Source organism: Felis catus, chromosome X (assembly GCF_018350175.1).
Source record: "Felis catus isolate Fca126 chromosome X, F.catus_Fca126_mat1.0, whole genome shotgun sequence".
NCBI lineage: Eukaryota > Metazoa > Chordata > Mammalia > Carnivora > Felidae > Felis > Felis catus.
Window position 1 is genome coordinate 37,502,501 of NC_058386.1, and position 17,043 is coordinate 37,519,543.

Consider the following 17,043-nt stretch of genomic DNA (forward strand, 5'->3'; position numbering starts at 1 on the left):
TTCTGAGCACTTTGCACTTATTAATTCAATTAACCTTCACAGTAGGCCCTGTGACATATGTGCTATTTTTATCTTCATTTCACAAATGAAGAAGCTGAAGCACAGATAGGGAAAGTAATTTGCCCCAAATCGAACAGCTGGAAACTAGATGAAGCAGGATTTGAACCTAGGTAGTCCCTATTATGCTGCACTCCAGACTTGCCCCAAAGTTTTGGGCAACAGTGATTTTGAGCAGTAGGCTTCAAATTTACTTATAGGGACTGTGGCAGAAGGGAGGTACTGAAAATTCCAACAGAGTTAAGGGATGAATTTCCAGATCCTCAGCCTCACTGAGCTCTCTTTCCTAAAAATGGCCTGCCTAGCACAAACTTGTAGTTGAGGCTGGTTCCCTGTCCCACCTCCCCTTTTGCAATAGCCATTTTCCCTTTTTCCAGAAGAAAGGCCCTCATACTGAAATCTTATTATGGTTCACTGCCCTGGGGTCTAAAACAGTCCAACGTGCCAACCACAGGGGAATTTAAAGTATCCGTAATAGTGTGGAGAAAGCAAATGATTTCTAAGACTGGGGTCTTAAATTTATAATGTTTAGTTTATAATTTAGGGGTTTCTAATCCTTCATTATCAATCAAAATAAAGGAGACCTAAACAGATTATTGGCTGATAGATTATTAAAAAATAACTTTTGATGACAGATCACTAATGTGAATTTTGTCATACAACTTGGAAGGAATTATAAGCATTGCATGGCAATTTGATAACAAAGCTCGTTCTATTCCCATTCTCTTATTGAATTGAAGAGACAAATTTTCTTAGCATATAAATAGAACAGAGCAAGTGAATTTATGCCATCTCCTATTTTATCCTAAGGATAAGTATCTTTCATCTCGGATATATAAACTATGTAAAAATATTATTTACTTTATTAAGAAGGGCCACTTTCATTAAGATTTTAATTTATGTTTAATAATTATGTATCAAAACCTATAATATATTTGCTGTTTCTGATCATTTTTCTAATAGTAACTGTAATGACAATTCAAACCTGAAAACACTTTTAATATGTAATGTTACCTGATCAAAGGAAATTTTTAATATGAAATTAGATTTCCACTTAAATACATGCATTTATTGCATAGAAGATAAGTAGGTTGGTAAGTAAAAGACTTTCAAGGATGAAATATAGTAGGTAAAAATTCTGAGGGAAACGTAACTGGAAAAGTAAAGTGAAGAAGAAGAAATACTATAAAGTTTTTGACAGTTAAAAAAGAGCTTGTTCACATAATTTTTTAAAATAGATGATGGGGAATGACACTGCTGTAACAAATTCCATTGGGTACCTTCAGGAGTGATGTAATAGCTTGTTTTAAAATGTCAGAACTTGGGGCACCTGGGTGGCTCAGTCAGCTGGGTGACTGACTTCGGCTCAGGTCATGAGCTCGTGCCTCGTGACTTCGAGCCCCACATCGGGCTCTGTGCTGACAGCTCAGAGCCTGGAGCCTGCTTCAGATTCTGTGTCTCCCTCTCTCTCTGCCCTTCCCTCACTCGTGCTCTCGCTCTCTCTCTCTCTCAAAAATAAATATTCAAAAATATTAAAAATTTTTTAAATGTCAGAACTTAATGGAGCGCCTGAGTGGCTCATTTGGTTGAGTGACCAACTCTTGATTTCGGCTTAGGTCATGATCCCAGGGTCGTGGGATCGAGCCTCACATCTGGCTCCATGCTGAGTGTGGAGCCTGCTTAAGATTCTCTCTCTCTCACTCTATCCCCCTCCACCGTTTCTTTGTACATATTTTACATTATAATGAAAAAAGTTAAAGGTCAACTTAAAAACATCTGAAAAAGTATTTAATTTAATAAAGCTTTATGAAGATACACTAACATAAACATTGGAAGACCTCATGACCTGAAGAATTGTCTTGTAACCTAAGTATATTATGTTCTATTCATCTCCATTACACACTCCTTCAGCTCTTTTTAATGCCCAGAGCATTCTTTGAAGTTGATGAAAGCCTTGTGCCAAGAAAGAAGGAAGAATTAGAGAAAGGAGTGATAGAAATTCATCAATTGTAGTGTCTCCAGAGGGGATGTTTAAATGAGTAATCAATTTTATTCTTCTCTTCATCATGTTCAGGGAACTTTTGGCCTGCTTACTTATTCAATTTCAAAATTGCATCTCTCATAATTGCTTTTGGGCCTCCATACAGCATTGATGAGTAAGAAAAGTATTTACCTCACCACTTCCCACTGGAATGGTTCTAGAAAAAGAGAAAAGAGAGTAAGATTTTATAAGTGAGAAAATGAAACAGGACAATTGCTTTCACCTTGGAAATGGAAAGTGAGATGACCAAAAGAGGTGTAATCATGATATAAAGAATGAGGAACCAAATCATTTGTGACCAGCTGTGTGTGCTTAAAGTTAGTTATTTAACCCCTCTGAGACTTAGTTTCCTCATGAGAAAAAAGTAATAATGCATGTCCTAGAGATTTCTGTCAGGTATGAGTGAGAATAAGTGTGCAGAGTTTGGCAAAATGCTCAATCTAAAAAATGCAACAGAGTGATGTCACCAAGATGGCGACTAAGTGGTTCTTGACTTTGTTTCTCTTCACAAGAACAACTAACACCTATTCAAGAACATGATGCCACTGAGAGAATCCTAGAACACAAGGGTGAGTCTAAAGCCTTCCCTGCACCACAGAGACCAAGACAGACTGCATTAGAAGGGTAAGAGAAGTGGCTACATGTAGACCACATTGGCCCTCCCCCAGGCCACCACAGCACCACTCAGAGAACCCTCCCCTGCACTTTCAGTTTCTGTGGGAAAAGAGAATGGGGGACGGGGGACACAACTAGCTCCCCCAGCCTTGTGGCTTACTTTGCAGGAACCTCTACTCTGATCTCATACCATGGGATTGCCGAGGAAACTATGGAGTCCAACTACTGGGAGTCTAACTGATGAAGCTTGCAACAACCAGCACAGGGATCTTGACAGACCAAGTTCATACCTGTAGTGTCCAAGTGGCAATCCCAACCAGATCATTGCCCCTCTGCAGGATCAAGTCGGGGGTGCACTCTGACCACAGAACTTGGCTGTGTACAGATCTACCTGATTTGGATCCCCAACGAGAAGTTTGCCAACCCTAGAGCCTTGTCTGCCCACATCCAGGCAAGGAGCCAAGTCATAGTCTCACTGTGGAGAGTGCTTTCTAGCTCTATCTGACCAGAAGGACTGGTGACAGCTCCCGGAAGCTGTGTGGCCCAGTAGCAGTTGAGCCTGGGAGGCAGGCAGATGGAACTGATTGCCCCTGGAGCAAAGCCAGTACCAGGCATGGAGGCTTTTCATGCCATTCACAGGCAGGAGGATTAATTCATAGCCAGGCCTAGGGTAAGTCCTGATCCTTCCAATCAGAGAGCCTGTTTGGGAAATTGAGAATAGCCAGAGCAGCTCCCATCCCTCCACTCTCATAGCCCCCTCCATAAAACTCTGAGAAAAAAAACCATAGGAACAAAGCTGCTTGACATGAGTCTTGGTAATGACGTCTTTAGATGTGAAACTTAAAGTGCAAGCAACAAAATAAAAAATAAATGAGGGAGACTCTATCAAACCAAAAATCTTCTACACAGCAAAGGACACCACCAAAAAAATGAAAAGACAACCTATGAGATGGGGAAAAGTATTTGCAAGCCACACACCTGATAAGGGCTTCATATCCAAAACGTATTTTAAAAAGCTCACCACAGCCAACAAGGAAACAAATAAAAAACTCAATTAAAGAATGGGCAAACCTGTGGGAATTCAAGCTGGTGCAGCCACTCTGGAAAACAGTATGGAGGTTCCTCAAAAAACTAAAAATAGAACTACCCTACCCAGCAATTGTACTGCTAAGTATTTACAGGATACAGGTGTGCTGTTTCATGCACCACCCCCCCATGTGTATAGCAGCACTATCAACAATAGCCAAAGTATGAAAAGAGCCCAAATGTCCATCGACGGATGAATAGATAAAGATGTGGTATATATATATATATATACAATGGAGTATTACTCAGCAATCAAAAAGAATGAAATCTTGACATTTGCAACTACGTGGATCGAATTGGAGGGTATTATGCTAAGTGAAATTAGTCACTCAGAGAAAGACAAATATCATAGGACTTCATTCATATGAGGACTTTAAGAGACAGAACAGATGAACATAAGGAAAGGGAAACAAAAATAATATAAAAACAAGGAGGGGGACAAAACATCAGAGACTCATAAATATGGAGAACAAACTGAGGGTTACTGGAGGGGTTGTGGGAGGGGAGGATGGGCTAAGTGGGTAAGGGGCACTAAGGAATCTACTCCTGAAATCATTATTGCACTATATGCTAACTAATTTGGATGTAAATTATAAAAAAAAAAAAAGAAAGAAAGAATGGAAAAACCTGAATAGACATCTCTCCAAAGAAGATACATGAAAGGCCAGCAGGTACATGAAAAGATGCTCCACATCACTCACCATCAGGGAAATACAAATCAAAACCACAATGAGATACCACCTCACACCTGTCAGGATGGTTAAAATCAAAAAGGTAAGAAATAACAAGTGTTGGCAAGGATATAGAAATAAAGGGAACTCTCATATCTCATGCATAGTTGGCAGAAATGTAAATTGGTGCAGCCACTATGGAAAACAGTATGGAGGTTCCTCAAAAAACAAAAACAAAAATGAAACAAAACAAAACAAAAACTAAAAATACAACTCCCCTGCGGTTCAGCAATTCCGCTTCTAGGAATATATCCAAAGATAGCAAAAACACTAACTCAAAAAGATATCTGCACCCCCATGTTTATAGCAGTGTTATTCACAATAGCCAAGACATGGAAACTTCACAAGTGTCCACTGATGGATGAGTGAATAAAGATAATATATATAATATGATATATATTATATAATATTATATAACAACTGATATCTATATTGGAATATTATTCAGCCATTAAAAAGGAAATACGGGGTGCCTGGGTGGCTCAGTCAGTTAAGTGTCTGACTTTGGCTCAGGTCATGATCTCACAGTTCACAAGTTCTAGCTCTGAGTCAGGCTCTGTGCTGACAGCTCAGAGCCTGGAGCCTGCTTTGGATTCTGTGTCTCCCTCTCTCTCTGCCCCTCCCCTCCTGTATCTCAAAAAACAATAAATAAACATTAAAAAAAAATTTTTTTAAGGAAATTCTGCCATTTGCGACAAAATGGATGGACCTTGAAGGGCATCATCTTACGTGAGATAAGTCAGACAAGAAGAAAGACAAATGCTTTGTGATCTGACTTATATGTGGAATCTCAAAAAAGAAACTGAACTCAAGGAAAAGAGATCAGGCTTGTGGTTACCAGAAGTGGGAGGTGGGGGGAGTTGGAGAAAGGTGGTCAAAAGGTAGAAACTTCCGGTTATTAGATAAATAAATACTAGAGATTGAATGTACAACACAATGTCTATAGCTAACACTGCTGGATGATATATAGGACAGTTGTTAAGAGAGTAAAAATCCTATGAGTTCTCATCACAAGGAGAAAACTTTTGTCGTTTCTTTTTTTTTCTTTCTTTTCTTTCTATTGTATCTATATGAGAAGATGGATGCTAGCTGGGTGTATTGTGGTAATCATTTCATAATATATGTAAATCAAATCATCATGCTGTATACCTTAAACTTCTACAGTGATATATGTCAATTGTTTCTCTATAAAACTGGGGGAAAATATAAGAAATCTGTGAAGTTGCCCATGTACAGAAAGAGTCTTCTTGAAAATATAAGGCCAGGGGATTCACTTTAATATATTAGAGTTCCTTTTCTAAGTAGTGTCCTTTAAAAGCTATATTATTATTTCAGAGATACTGTCATTGCTAAGACTTTTCAGTAATTTCTCTTTGGGGATTATCTTCAAAACACAGTAATTTAGAATACCCTGTGGTTTAAAGATTTTTAAGAAAGTTTTTATTTTGGGATAATTGTTGATCCACATGCAGTTGCAGAAAATAATACAAAGAGATCTTGTATATCCTTTCCCCTGATTGTATAACATCTTGCAAAAGTACAGTGCAATATCATAACCAGGGATATCAATACTGATACAATCCGCTGATCTAATTTACATTTTTCCAGTATTATTTGTGCTTGTGTGTGTGTAAGAAGATATTTAATTTTGCAAAAAAAAGCATAGATGAAACCTTTAATAATCTCCAATTATGAGGCCCAGCCTACTTAATCAGAATCTGGATCAGAATCTGAGGACTCTTGAAAAAGAAAAACAGATGGAAATTCACAGAAGCTTCACTGCTTGGTAAAATGTCATTATGACCCTGGGAATGAAAAAGGCTTCTTAATAAAATACAAAATGTACAAAACTTAAAGGAGATTTGTGGTGAGCATAGCAAAATGAATAGACTTGTCAAATCACTAAGTTGTACATCTGAAACTAAAGTAACATCATGTGTCAACTATCCCTCAATGAAAAAAAAAACCAAAAGGAAAACTTTGATATATTGGAATACATCAAAATCAAAACCTTTTGCATAAGAAAATATACACTAACAAAGTTTAAAGGCAAGATAAAGTCTGGGCAAAAATATGGGCTACAGATTTAAGAGAAAACGCCCTAGTATCAAGAATATACAAAAAGAGGGGCGCCTGGGTGGCTCAGTCCATTAAGTGTCCGACTTTTGATTTCAGCTCAGGTCACGACTTCACGGTTCATGAGTTTGAGCCCCTCATCTGGCCCCAGGCTGACAGCTCAGAGCATGTTTGGGATTCTCGCTCTCCCTCTCTCTCTGCCCCACCCCCAAAAATAAAAAAATAAACTTAAAAAAAAAGAATATACAAAAAGATTCTGTAAATGAATATGAAAACAAAACCACTATAGAAAAATGAAGACCCTAGGCTAGCACCTGATTCATAGAAACAGGAATATAAACGGAAGTATAAGTGAGAAAATGCTCAATCAGGGAAACGCAAGTTAAAATAACAAAAATATTACTTTTTATTCTTTTTAGAAATTGGGAAGTTGACAACATAAAGTGGAAACGGGTAGTAGTGATAATAATGCTAATAATAATAATAATAACATCTATTAATTGAATGCTATGTGTGAATGATCACATTTAATCCTCAAAACAGAGCTATGCGGTACGTGATGGCAGTGCAAATCGGATCCGCTGCACTGGAGGGCAGGTTGGTAGTATCTATTAAAACCAGAAGTATGCATGCCCCAGGACTCAGCAATTTCACTTCTTAGCATCTACCCCGGAGCCATACTCGCACATGCGCGCAAGGAAGCTTGTTTGAGGATGGTTGCTACAGCAGTTATCTGTAACAGTGAGAGATTGGAAATGAACTAAATGTCCAATAACAAGAGAATGGCTAATTGTCTATTCATACAAGAACTCAAATGATTGCATAGAGTTATAGATGCTGACGTGGATAAATCTCAAAATATAATATGGAGTCGAAAAAGCAGCTTATAGAATCGTACCATTTATGTCAAACACATACATGAGCACTATATATTTTACCACACTATACGTATATAAATATATATACAAATACATACAAATCACTTGTATTAATCTTAATAAAACTTAATCTTCATTAAGAAGAAACTAAAGGGGCGCCTGGGTGGCGCAGTCGGTTAAGCGTCCGACTTCAGCCAGGTCACGATCTCGCGGTCCGGGAGTTCGAGCCCCGCGTCGGGCTCTGGGCTGATGGCTCAGAGCCTGGAGCCTGTTTCCGATTCTGTGTCTCCCTCTCTCTCTGCCCCTCCCCCGTTCATGCTCTGTCTCTCTCTGTCCCAAAAATAAATAAACGTTGAAAAAAAAAATTAAAAAAAAAAAAAAGAAGAAGAAACTAAAGCTCAGGGAGTCTAAGGAACTATTTATTTGATATTTATACTTTTTGAGACGTCTCAAAGGATTGTGATTACTAAATGCGGCAGCGGGATGCACACGAATAAACCAGGCTTCTAATCCCGGTTCTACTACTGACTGTATTATTATTGATAAGTCAGTTACCCTCTCTGACTCTTATTATTCCCGTTGAAAAAATGCCAATAATAATATCCACCTCTCGTATAGGATTGTTTGCAGGATAAAATAAGGTACCATATATAGAGACCTTAGTACTGTACCCCGCACAAAGTAAGCCCTCAAAACATGGTAGCTATTCTTAATAACGTTGTGGAAGAGAAAGAAAAACAGCACCAGTGATTAACTCTGGGCATGTTCAGCATTTGTTAGGAAATAAAATCTTAGTTGAGATTTTTTCATAAGGATAGAAAGCATACCTGCATACTGGGGTGCATGCAGTCAGAGGTGTCAGGGAAATGGAGTTTGGGTAACGCTGTGAAAGAACTTGCTAGCCTTGCTATGCTAGTTGGGGTTAATTAATGCTATTGATTAAGAGGAGGTATTGAAGGATTTGAAATAGAGTCATGGTTTGCCCAAGACAGGAGAATTGAGTGTGTACTGTAGGGAGAACTAGGAGGCTGTAACTGAGGAAGTAGCAGCAGGAGGGGGAACCTAGCTAGAGTCTGAGTAACAGGTCCACACCAGTCATTAAAGGCAAGGTATTTGGGGAGCCTGGGTGGCTCAGTCGGTTAAGCCATCCAACTCTTGATTTCGGCTCCCATCATGATCTCACAGTTCCTGAGTTCGAGCCCCGCGTTGGGCTCTGCGCCGTTGGTTGTGGAGCCTGCTTGGGATTTCTCTCTCCCCTCTGTCTCTGTCCCTCCCCTGCTTGCTCTCTCTCTCTCTCTCTCTCAAAATAAATAAATGAGCTTTAAAATTTTTGTTTAAATCTGAAGTCATTTAAATTTCTGCTATAATGTCATTCTTCCCTAGCTGCTTTCCAGAATTTTTCTTTATCTTTGGTTTTCAGCCATTCGATTATGATGGGTCTAAGCATATTCCTATTTGAATTTCCCTGCTTGGGGTTTGATGAGCTTCTTAAATCTATAAATGTATGCCTTTTGTTAAATTTTGGGAAATTTCTCTCATTATTTCTTCAAATACATTTGTATATCAACCATTTCCTGCTTACATTCTGGGACTCCCGATGACACCTATGTGACCCCATTGGTATTGCCCCACAAATCCCTGAAACTCTGTGCAAATTTCATTATTTTTTCTCTCAGTTCCTTAAATTGTATATTTACCATTGAGCTAGCTTCAAGTTCATTGACTCTTCCCTCTGTCATCTCCATCGTGCTATAGAATCCATCTGGTGATTTTAAAATTTCAGATATTACAGTTTCAGTCCTAAGAGGTCTATTCGGTTATATTTTACAGCTTATATTTCTCTGCTGAGAACATGTCCTTTCCATTCACCTCAGGTGTGTTCACCTATACCTCATGGAGCATAGTTAAAACATCTGCTCTAAAGCCTTTCTGATGTTTTTGTTGATACTTCTAACATTTAGGTCATCTAGAGATTGATATCTGAATATTGTCATTTCTCTTAAGAATTAATTCAAATTTTTCTGGGTTTTTTTCCCATATTGAATAATTTTGGATTGTATTGTGGACATTGTAAACGTTCTGGGCCATATTATAATCCTCTAAAGGTTTATTTGATTTTATTTTTGTTTTAGTAAGGTATTAACTCACTTGTTTCAAGACACAATCTGTGTCTTACCTGCTATAGATTGTGAGTTCAATATTGGTTCAGTCTCCTAGGACTTTGATGTGCTGGTTTGGACCTATTCTACACGTGCAGAGCCCAGGAGTGAGTCTGAGACTGTGTGGGTTCATACACAGAATTAGGGGATCTCTTTCTTTGTTCTCTTCTCTCCAGGGTTCTCCCTACACATCACGGTCCACAAACGTTCCTTCTCCTGATTTCTCTGGCCAGTAAGACTTGGTTACTGTTTAGTTAAAAGAAATAGGTCTACTTTGGGGCAGGGAGGCAAATTCATATGAGAAAAGAGATCTTAAATATTTAGCAACTGGAGGCACCTGGGTGGCTAGGTTCGTTAAGTGTCTGACCCTTGATCTTGGCTCAGGTCATGATCTTGCAGTTCATGGGATTGAACACTCTGTGGGGCTCTGAACTGACAGTGCAGAGCCTGGTTGGGATTCTCTCTCTCCCTCTCTCTCTCTGCCCTTCCCCACTCATGTGTGCGTGAGCCTGTGCGCTCTCTCTCTCAAAACAAATAAATAAACTTAAATAAATAAATAAGTAAATATTGAGAAACTCATTCTCCTGGTCATTTCTCTAAATTTTTACTTCACTTCGTAATCTGCCTGCTACTATTTATTCTTTAGAGTCTCCAAGTTGTTGTTGTTGTTGTTGTTTTGTGCGTGTGTGTGTGTGTGTGTGTGTTACCAATGTTTAGTTGTAATCGGCAGGAGAGATGGTCTGTCACTGGGATAAGGCTGCCATGTCAAAAACAGAACCATGTTTATCTTATTTATCACGTTTTTATGATAGTTTTTTAAATATTTATTTATTTTTGAAAGAGAGAGAGAGAACATGTGCAAGTGGGGGGAGGGAAAGAGAGAGAGGGGGATAGAAGACCAGAAATGAGCTCTGTGCTGACAGGAGAGAGCCCGATGTGGGATTTGAATTCACACAAACAGTGAGATCATGACCTGAGCTGAAGTTGGACGCTTAACCGACTGAGCCATGCAGGCACCCTATCATGCTCACGTTAGTGTTTGTCAAACTGTCCCAGAATGTGATATTCATTTGCTAATTGTTGGTTTTGTTGGTTTTCTTTACTGCCAAAAGTTTCCATTTGCTTTGAAATTTTGTTTTCTAAATTCGTTTTGAGAGGGTATCTTTGTTATATCTTTTCCTCTCTTGTCTCATTTCATTAATGCAATCTGTAACTTATACATGAACTATCCTAGCAACCTTCATGTAAGTACAGTATAGGAATAATAACTAACATTTATATCTTATACTACCTGCCAGGTTTTAGTTCAAGAGTTTTACATTCAATTTTTGTACTTTAAAATAACCTTCTACATATGTGCAAAGTACCTTGCTGGCATTTTGATAGAAATGGTATTAAACCTATAGTTCATTTGGGTTAGAACTGACATTTTGCTATGTCCAGTGCTCCAATGCATGAACACAGTATGTCTCACCATTTATTTAGATCTTCCATCATTATTTTGTAGCTTTCAGCACACCAGTCCTGTACATTTTTTGTTAGATTTATACCTATGTGTTTCATTTCTTAAGTGATTATAAATTATGATTCTTTTTCTATTTTAATTCCAGTGTTGCTGACATACAGTGTTACATTAGTTTCAGGTACAATATAGTGATTCCACTCTTACGTACATCACCTGGTGCTCATCACAGGTGCCCTCCTTAATCCTCATCACCTATTTCACCCATCCCCCCCCGCCTACCTCCCCTCTGGCAACCACTAGTTTGTTCTCTATAGTTCATGATGCCATGTTTTAAATTTTGGTTTCCATGTATTCATTGCTAGTGTGTAGAAATACAGTTGAATTTTGTATGTTGATTTTGTACCCTGTGATCTTGCTGAGCTCACTTAATAGTTGTTAAGAGTTTTGGGGGGGAGGAGGAAGCGGGGTGTTGGTATATTCCTTGAGATTTATGATATAGATCATCATGTCATCTGTCCAGTTTCTTTAATCATTAAGTATGACATTAGCTGTAGGGTTTTTGTAGAAGCTCTTTAAGTTTAAGAAGTTTCCCTTCATTCCTAGTTTGCTGAGTGTTTTTGTCATGAATGGCTGTTGAATTTTGTCAAATCCTTTCTCTGTCTCAATTGATAGGATCATGTGATTTTTCTACCCAGTCTTTAAAAAAATTTTTTTTTTAACTTTATTTCTTTATTTTGAGAGAGAGAGAGAGAGAGACAGCATGAGCAGGGGAGGGGCAGAGAGAGGGAGAGATAGAATCCCAAGCAGGCTCCGCGCATTCAGTACAGAGCCCGATGCCAGACTTGAACTCACAAACTGTGAGATCATGACTGGAACCAAAATGAAGAGAGAGACGCTTAACCAACTGAGCCACCCAGGAGGCCCAGTTTTAGACACACAGATACATGAACATTAAGATTGGGGGAGGATAAATTAGAGGAAGTTATTCATTTTACAAAATGATTGAGTTGCTTTAGTAAATAAATTTTCTGGGACATTTAAAATTCAATGTTTTTACCTTATTATATTAGAAGGGATAAATCAACTTTCACAGTCTTTTCAGCATTATATCTAATGTATAGAGCCAAGTGCACCTAATCATCATTACTGATTACATTTTCTAGAATTTTCTAGAGCATATGATTTAACAAAGGAATTTGGAATATTTCTGGATGTGAAAAGCCATCATAGATATATAACTTGGAGTTCAAAATTTTGAATGTCTGGCACATTTAGATGGCTTATGGATTTGCTAGAATAGAATATTTGAAATTAAGCCACTGCAGAAAAATCCATGGCCTATGGGCACATCATTGTTACGATCCACAAGAACCAAATGACAGTAAAGAGTAGCTCTTATCCTCACTGTCTCTTATCAAGCTTCTTCTGCCTGTTCTTGTGGTATATTAGGTCATCCACTGGAAATGGTTACTAAAATGCCCTGAAGTCTCTATTCAAACCACATTTTTCGTTTTAACACCCAGCTTAGAATTAGTTCTGCCGATACAATGCTAGACTGCCTGAGGGGGGTGTGCGTGCAGGCGCGTGCGTTTCTGTATCTTTTTGAGTCTCCAAGGTTGCACTTGCTGATGAATATGTTTTTATCTGGTGAATATTTCCACAGCCCTTCACTTTCCAAGATTTAGTAATGCTTACTTATGATTAATTTTATCGGGCACTTAATGTAGTTTGAAATTAGACTTAGTATGAAATTAGTCCCTCAGTTTTGTAATCTGGCAATAAATATTTTGGCTTTTTTTGGCTTCTCTCTCTCTCTCTTTTTAGGTTGAATGACTTTCTGTTTCTCAGCTTAGGGTGACACATGACCCTTGTTCACAAAGTAGGGTGTGAAAAGTAATGTCATAACAGTTTTGTGTCTTATAATCACCTGAAATTTACAACATCTGAATGCTTTGTCTTTCTAGTGTAAATAGAGACCATATCTCTAGACCAGCGGTTCTCAGATTAAGCATGCATTAGAATACCCTGGAGGACTTGTAACACACAGAGTACTGGGCCCTATCCCCAGAGTTTCTGATTTGTAGGTCTAGGGTAGACTAGAGAATTTTCATTTCTTACAAGTTCTGGGTGAAGCTGAGGCTGCTTCTTTGGGGGGGCCATGCTTTGAAACTCCTGTTCTAGGAAGATGGGAAAATGGGTTTTAATCTTGGTTTAAGTACAAATTATTTGAGTGTGCTTAAACAAGTCACATATGTTCTATGCCTCGGGTTCTTCATCTGATAATCAAGATCAGTATTACCAGTTCAACATATTTTCTTGGGAGTTGAGAGTTATTGGGAGCAGCCAGTGGAATAATGCATACGAAAGTGTTTTTGAAAATTAAAAGAAATAAACACTTGTGTGAAATTGTGACATGTATTCAGACATTCTGAGAAGAGCAAATGATAATGTCAGAAGTAGTCACTTAAGAATACTGTGGCTCACATGATATTTGTGATTTTATTTCCCTCATATTTCTTCCTTCTCCTTCCACTTTTATAGCACATCGGTGATTGCCTTTTGGTTATTATCAAGCAGCAGATAAGAGGTTGGTGAATCAATAAACTTTTTGGTCCTGAGTTTCTGATTTTTTTCCCCCACCCATGGTCCCCGGGTAGCCCTGTCTTCTCTCCCAATGCTTATTGCAGAAATATTTCACAGGGAATGGGGTGACACTAAGCTTCAGGATATTGCTTCTTTTTCCTAAACAAACACTCTTATCACTAGGGGACAATCCTGCCCGTAGTCGATGACATATTAGTTGATATAAATAAAGGTGCTCCTGTTAGGCTCTTTTAGCTATTCAGGTTTCCTACCTATAAATCAGTGAAAGATGTAATTTGAACTTGATTGCTTAGAAAGACACAAAGGCAGAGAGGATAGGTTGCACTCAACACTAAATATTAAAGGACAAGCTTGCTGTGAAAGCTAGACCACTTGGTCCATTGGATCTATTGGCTTTAAGCTGAAGGGAGTCTAGAAAAAGGGATGGTCACATTGTGCCCACTACTAATAAGGAAAATTTTTCAGCATTTTGCATTTGTATCAAATATGATAAGGAGATGGGGGTTGGGGTTTCATACAAAGCTGTACAGCAGTCATTTCTTTCATTTGAATGCTAATTACATTCTCAATGTGTGAATTAATTATAACCTCTATTGACTATGCTGATATTGTTTAGAAAAATTATCTCTGAGATCAGATGAAAAGTTTTTTCCCGTGTATGAAAGGCTCAAGTGACTTGTTCTGGCATATGGCATTAATATTCCTTGGTGTAAGCTTCATAAAACATTAAAACCAAATTAAACTCAGAAGAGGGACCAGCCCTGCTGATTTATTTATCTAAAGCCAAAAGAGCGGAGACCCCCTTTCTTTCAGTATGGGTAGATAAAGGCATATGTCTGTCTTACTGCTGCCATCCATTTGTGTTATTTTTAAAGATTTCATCAAATTCACCAAAAATGATTATCTTCAAAGCTAGAGTGGGATTTATTAAACCCTGAAGTGCTTGGGCAAAGGCAATAATTTTGTGTGAGCATGCTTTGTCTAAAGCTGTTTTGAACATTCGCTGTGCCAGAGAGAGAGAGAGAGGAGAGATTCCCCCAAATAGGAAGAAAGGCTAAAGTAAATGAGAATTGACACTTTCTGCACAAATTTTGCTCAAAAAGCTAGAAGATTTTAAAGGGCTTCATTGCTCCTTCCTGCATACTCTCCTTTGGGACTGAAGTGTAGTGTAGAGCAGACAGCGGTGTGGGGCATAAAAATGTAAAGAAATCCATGATGATAATTGACCCTGAGCCATGCTTCTGGAAGAGGGACAATAAAATTTAACTTTCATTTGTTGTCATTCCCTTTGGGGTCAAAAAGACTCCTAGTCTGGGAAGAACCATTGGGAACAGTTCATATACTGATAACTCCCAAATATATATCTTATTCATTGGCTCATTAATCTATCTGACAAATATTAATTAAAGGCCTACCATGTCCCAAGCAGTGTTTTAGGTGCCAAGGCTACAATAAGTAGGGGGTAAAGTAAAATCTCTAATCTTCTGAAGCTTATGTGAGTGAAAGGAGGCAAATAATAAGTAAACATGTATGTAAAGTTTGAGCATGTCAAGTGTCAAGGAGAAAAATGAAGCTGGGTGCTACGGTCTGAATGTGTCCTCCCCAAATTCTTATCTTACAGCCTCAGCCCCAGTGTGATGGTATTAGGATATGGGGCCTTTGAGAGCTGATTAAGTCATGAGGGTAGAGCCTTCATGAATGAGATTAGTGCCCTTATAAAAGAGACCCTGGAGAAGCCCCCTTGCCCTTTCTGCCATGTGAGGTCACAGTGAGAAGATGGCCGTCTATGAGTCAAGAAGTGGACCCTCAGCTGATCTGGGACTGTCAGCCTCCAGAACTGTGAGAAATAAATATCTGTTGTTTATAAGCCACCCAGTCTATGACAGTTTGTTATGGCAGCCCACACCAACTACGACAGGGGAAACACTGGAGAAAGACAACGTATCAGGAATATGAGTGTACGGGGGGTAGGGAAGTAATGGGTGAGCGGTATACTAAGAAAATCCTCATTAAGTCTGAATTTTGAAATAGGCATAAAAAAAGAGGGAACAGTTTGAGAATTACTTAGAGGTAATATTTCAGATAGAGGGAACACAGGAATAAATATGTAGGGAGGTTGGAAAGTATGACTTGAATAGGAAGTTGACATCTAGAAATCTAGTTTGTTTACTTTTTTGATGAAAAAATTTTTAATGTTTATTTATTTTTGAGAGAGAGACAAAATGTGAGCACGGGAGGGGCAGAGAGAGGGAGACACGGAATCTGAAGCAGCCTCCAGACTCCGGACTATCAGCACAGAGCCCAACTAAGGGCTCGAACTCATGAACAGCAAGATCATGACCTGAGCCAAAGGTGTACGCTTAACCGACTGAGCCACACAGGCTCCCCTAAAAGTCTAGTTAGCTGGGATTTAAAGACTGCATGCTGGAAAGTCAGGAGAAACATGGCTGAAAGGCAAATTGGGGTTCGATTGTGAGGGGCCTCAATTGTTAGCAATAAGTCAATAAGGCAATAAACCATTCAAAGTTTGGGTGACCAAGATAATATTATCTGAGCTGAACTCTAGTGAATTACTTTAGGTCTAGGTGTAGAGTGAATGGTTTAGTGGTTTTAAAACATTGTCCCCAAATCTTTGACATTCCTCCTACCAAGAAGTGGAGTCTATGTCTTCTCCCCTTGAATTATCCAACAAAGTACAGCAACATTGATAAGACTAGGTCACAAAAGGCCATATAGCCCCCTCCATGTTTTCTGTTGGATCTTTGCGATACCACTTGAGAAATCCAACCCTCAGGCTACTTACTGTTTTCTGAGGAAACCCAAGCCACAAAAATGGGCTATGTGTGGGCTCCCTGGCCAACAGTTCCAATTAAACCCAGGATTTGAGTGATCCTAGCCCAGGCGCTGGGCTTGTAAGTGAACACATCTTCAGATGATTCCAGCCTCCAGCTGTTAAATCAACCCCAAGACTTCACATCTTCATCTTCCCTGCTGAGGCCACAGGTGTCATAGAACAGATACAATCCATCCTCACTGTGTTCTCTTCAAATCCTGGGACCTGAAGAACCCATGAGCATAATAAATGGTTTACACCCCTAAGTTTGGGGTAATTTGTTACGAGCATAGATAGTTGGAAGAGATGAAATAGAGACAGAATGGAAAGCAGAGATCATCCTGGAAGATCTGGTGGTGGTATCCATCAGAGAGATCTCTACTCCTATGGGATCCAGTTCAGAGATTGGGAAACAGGCAGAGAAGGTGATCCATGAGCTATGGGACCATATTTTAATTGGGCCTCATTGAATTTACTGGGATTTGGAGTTTTATTAGT